The 5,391-nt window shown below is 40.6% G+C and overlaps 1 long non-coding RNA gene across 1 annotated transcript in view; it reads left to right on the top strand.

Annotated features, from left to right (window-relative positions):
* The window catches only part of LOC111819367 (uncharacterized), a 38,932-nt gene extending 34,983 nt beyond the window's left edge, over positions 1-3,949 (top strand). Inside the window, exon 5 of the long non-coding RNA XR_002823030.1 lies at positions 3,284-3,949. This is a non-coding gene — a long non-coding RNA (uncharacterized LOC111819367). The remainder of the gene's footprint in view (positions 1-3,283) is intronic.
* Positions 3,950-5,391: the final 1,442 nt, after the last annotated feature.

Below are 5,391 nucleotides of genomic sequence, written 5' to 3'. Positions count from 1 at the left end.
CTCATATGTATGTGAAAGCTGGACAGTGAATAAGGAAGACCGAAGAATAACTGACTACTTTGAATTGTGGTGTTGGTGAAGAATATTGAAAATACCATGGACTGCCAAAAGAACAAACAAATCTGTCTTGGAAGAAGTACGACCAGAATGCTCCTTAGAAGCAAGGATGTCGAGACTGCGTCTCACATACTTTGAACACGTTATCAGGAGGTATTGGTCCCTCAAGAAGGACATCTTGCTTGGTAAAGTAGAGGACCAGCCAAAAAGAGGAAGACCCTCAAGAGATGGATTAACACAGTGGCTGTGACAATGGGCTCAAGCATAGCAACAATTGTGAGGATGGCGCAGGACCGGGCAGCGTTTCGTTCTGTTGTGCATAGGGTCGATATGAGTCAGAACTGACTCGACGGCACCTAACGACAACACATTCCACGTTCCAATTATTAATGAATGTTTGCAGCTGTTTTTTCTCGTTTTGAGTCATGCAGCATCAGCAAATGAAGATCTCTAAAGCTCGACTCCATCCACTTCATTAAGGTTGACTCTGCTTTGAGGAGGCAATTCTTCCCCAGTCGTCTTTTGAGTGCCTTCCAACCTGAGGTGTTTGTCTTCTGGCACTATATCAATGTTCCACTGCTATTCATAAGATTTTCACTGGTTAATTCTTTTCAGAAGTATACCGCTGGGTCCTTCTTCCTAGTCTGTCTTTGTCTGGAAGCTCAGCTGAAACTTGTCCCCCATGGGCTACCCTGCTGGTATTAGAATACCAGTGGCATAGCTTCCAGCATCACAGCAACACAAAAGCCCCCACAGTACAAAAACTGACAGACTTGTGGGGGATAGGTGCCATTATTATCCCCTTATTCAGACGATGAAGCTCATCACCAAGGAAGCTCAGCAAATGGTCAGGGCCCCACAGCTCACCCATAGTGGAACTGTGACTGTAGCTCAGGTCGGGTGCTTCGAGAGTGCATGCACCCATGTTTTACAACTCTATGTCCTCTGAAGTCATCTTTGTAGAATGCTAGAGTGTGGAGGCATCTCAGAGATGAGCCTATCTCCTGTTATTTTAACAGTGAGGAAATGCAGACCCCAGAATGGCGGAGACACTTGGCCCTTCTTCCACCCCAGGTTCCTGTCCACAGGGCAGGACTGGGATCCAGGCCTCCTCACTCCAGGGCCAAGGCTGTTTCTACCACAAGGCCTTTCCCTGTGACAACCCTTTAATGTGCTGTGAACAAAAGCTACTGCGATTATTTAAGTCACTTTGTCCAGCCACAAGAAAAACCACGTTCCGATTAAAAGTCCTGCTAGGTAGGTATCTTGACTTATTAATCTAGCTGTGACTTGCAGCATAGTGTGCAGCTTTGCCACCCCCTGTTTATGTCCTAGGAAATCTAGATGCCACATACTGATCATCTGTTTGGAGCATGTCTAAGCAAGTAAAATGGGAAAATTTGGGGAAAAACATTTATCTTAATGTGCAATTATGAAAACTGCATTTTCAGAGGGACGACCTAGGGGAGGATTTGATGGCCTAAAGAGTTTTTCCATTTCTAATTTATCTGCTTGTGCTAAAAACTCTCATCCCACCAGAGTTGTTCAAGAGAGTAGGAGAGAAAAGGAAGTCTCCACGGGCATAAGTTCATCATCCAAGTTAGATGAGATTCACAGTCAGTGATAAAACAATGTTGCAGAAGCAGACAGAGGAATCTGAACTGACAACTCAAGAGTTCTAACTACCGTGGAGGGTGTAACTGTTGTCACATTTAGGGCAAAGAGCATGGCTTTATTTCCTTATAAGATCTTACATGTCAAAAAAAGTTCAATAACTTTATTGGAACTTCAACAAAAGTTATAATTTTTGGGCAATATTCTAATTTATCTTATCCAAATACAGAGGATCTGGTTTGTAATGTGGATTCTGCTCTCAATGTGTTTCCTGCTTCAAAAGCACATTTTAGTTTCCGTTTATTTTTTTTTTATTGTACTTTAGAGGAATGTTTACAGAGCATATTAGTTTCTGTTTAAACAATTAATACACATATTGTTTTGTGACATTGGTTGCCAACCCCACGACTTATCAACCCTTTCCCCTTCTTGACCTTGGGTTCCCCATTACCAGCTTTCCTGTCCTGTCCTGCCTTCTCCTCGCCCCTGGGCTGGTGTGCCCATTTAATCTCATTTTGTTTCGTGTGGCTGTCTAATCTTGGGATTGACACAGTGGCTGCTACAATGGGCTTGAGCATAACAACGATTGTGAGGATGGCGCAAGACCGGACAGTGTTTCGTTCTGTTGTACGTGGAGTCACTATGAGTTGGAACTGACTGGATGACACCTAACAACTACAATCTTTGGCTAAAGGGTGAACCTCAGGAGTGACTTCAGTTCTGAGATAAAAGGGTGTCCGTGGGCCATACTCTCTGCATTTCTCCAGCCTCTGTCAGACCAGTTAAGTCTGGTCTAAAAGCACATTTTCTTACATAAAAATTGCCTTCTATCTTTTCTTTTCCTTCTCTCCTGTCAGTCTGTCATCCCACCACCTTTGGACTGGAGCCATCAATGTTGGTGGGGAGTGTGTGTAAGTGTGTGGGGTGAGGGTTGAGGGTGCTGGAGTGAGAATAAAGCAAACTTCCAAAATTCAATCTATTGAAATCCTAGCATGTGTCTTGGAACATACCTTCCTCCTCTGTGGCACTCTGACCACTCTGCTGGTGGTGGTTGAAGAGGCATGAAGAACAGACATCAAAGCATTACTCCTATTGTTCCAGTAATCCAAGTTGTTTAGGTGTTTACGAACTCTTAGGTGGCCTTCCTAGCTTGCATGTTGCTTTTTAGGTGCCAGGTTAGAGAAATATTCCAAATGATCAGCTTTATCTTAAATGATGTTTATATGGAAATACCACAGGTGTTTCATTACGCGTTAGCTGCATTTATGTTTTCCTGGAGGAGCAATCCATAAGGAAAAGTAAGAAGCAGAGAGAAGTCTACCAAACTTTTCTTCGGATCTGGAATGCCGTAACCCTAACCAAATCTGTATGTATGCAACTGACACTTTCCTATAGGGCATAGTGTTTACCTTCTGAATGGTACTTTCTGTGTAACGAGACAAGAATGTAGAAGACGGTCTCTTCTCTCTCAGAGTGCGTCTTTCTCAGGTCCACAGGGTAGTATAAGGCCACCTACCAAGTTTTTTTTTTTTTGACTATGTAAGATGGGTTGAAAGAACTTGACGACATTTCTCTGGAGTACTGAGTATCCCATTAATTTGTTTTAATACAGTGGAAACATTGATAATAACACGCACTGAAGAATCCAAGGAATGAAACACATCATGAAGTAGTGAAGATCAGCAGAAATATCCAAATAAAATTGTACAGCAGATGAAATGTGTGATGGGATAGCCACCCAATGAGAAAAATAAAGGTATTTTAAAAGTTTCCTTTTGTTTTTTATTGCCTTATTCAATGCTATATCTTTTTATAAATTTTAATAATACGTTTCATTTAACAATAAAATCTGGGGTAGTATTAATTCAACATGTAATCAGTCTAAAAATTATTAATGAGATAGTTAACCTTTTTTGGTGCTAAGTTTGGAAATCCAATGTGTACTGTATACTTACACTACATCTCAATTCAGACTAGGCACGTTTCAAGTGCTCGGTAGCCACCTATGGCTTGCTGTTGTGAGCTGCCGCCGATACATAGGTGTACCCCATGCACAATGAGATCGGAGCTTTGTGATCCACAGGGTATATATGTGATCTACGGATCACAAAAGTCTGATCCTATTGTGCATGGGATCTATATATATATGCAATATGCATACACATACATACATATGCATTTTATTGTAAGTATATACATAACAACATTTTTCAATTCAACATTTTTCAGGTGTACAACTTAAGGATATCAATTATATTCGGGAAAGGGAGAGCCATTGTTTAGGGAGCAGTGAGTTTTTTGTTTATGGTGATGGGAAAATTGGCAACAACTGTAGGTAATGGTGGCAATACTATATCTTAAGAGAGGTAAATCCATTACAGTATAAGAACATATACTAAAAGTTTATATTTTTTATTGGCACTGCTTGTTATTCATATTGAAATCATGGCAGCCTAAAGCATTGACATAAAGATGAAATTACAGAGGGTCCCCTTTTTAGAAGACAGGCTGCACAAAGCAGGGAATTGTCATGTAGACTCACAGGAAATACAAAGCTTCCCCAGCATTAATCTTTGCTAACAACTAGCTAAGGATACAAGAAAGGAGCAGCAGCAAGATATGAGAGAGGCCGAGTCATCAGCTGTAGCTTCCTAAAGTCCCATTGTTTACAGTAGAATGAATTTTGGCTTGAGAGCGACTGGCAAATGTGCATACACATTTACCAGCCCAGAGAATCTCCTTAATCATAGAATCTCTCAAGTTTTTTTCCCTTGGAAAGATTATTGAAAGAACTTGTGCTCTCCAGTGTAGTTGTGGCTCTTGTATCTATAAATCACAAGCTTTTAAAGTTTTTATCATTATTTTTTATAATTTATTTTATTTTTGTTGTGGAGAATACACACAGTAGAATATACACAATTCAATAATTTCTACAATATGATTCAGTGACATTGATTTCATTCTTTGAGTGTGCAACCATTCTCACCCTCCTTTTCTGAGTTGTTCCTCCTCCACAAACTCACTCCTCCTAGGTTTCCTATCTAATCTTTCAAGTTGGTGTTGTCAGTTTGATCCCATGTGGATAGATCTTTAAAGAGCACAATGCTCAAAGAAGACATTCTTTACTAGTTAAGCTAAAGTATTGTTTGGTTTTAAGAAGACTTCAGGGAACATTTTTGGTTTAAGGTTTAAGGTGTCAAGATAATCTCAGGCAATAGTTTTGGGGGTTCATCCAGCCTCTATGGCTCCAGAATATCTGGATTCCATGAGAATTTGAAATTCTCGTCTGTTTTAACCCCTTTTTGATCAGAATTCTTCTATAGAATCTTAGATCTAAATGTTCAGTAATGGTAGTCAAGCACCACCCTGTTCTTCTGGTGTCATGGCGTTTCCTCCTCCTATTCCTGACTCTGCTTCCTCTGCTGCTCCAGATGAGTACAGACCAATTGTTGTACCTTGGATGGCCACTTGCAAGCTTTTAAGACCCCAGGCACTAGAAGTGCTACTTCGCAAACTAGGAGGTAGAAGATATTAGGCCAATTAACTGGTATATTCCATGAAACCATGACCCTAAACCTCCAAATGAAGGAACCAAATCCCAGGAGGTGTTTGGTCGTACATAAGCGGTCTCAGCAGCTACTCTTTTTTTTGTCATTGTTATAAATCTATTACACAACTTTTGGCAATTCAACTTTAAACGGATATGCAACTTATTGACAG

Source organism: Trichechus manatus, unplaced genomic scaffold (genome assembly GCF_000243295.1).
Source record: "Trichechus manatus latirostris isolate Lorelei unplaced genomic scaffold, TriManLat1.0 scaffold00416, whole genome shotgun sequence".
In the NCBI taxonomy this organism is placed as follows: Eukaryota; Metazoa; Chordata; class Mammalia; order Sirenia; family Trichechidae; genus Trichechus; species Trichechus manatus.
Note: the sequence above shows the minus strand (reverse complement) of the source record. Positions and strands in the feature narration are given on the sequence as shown.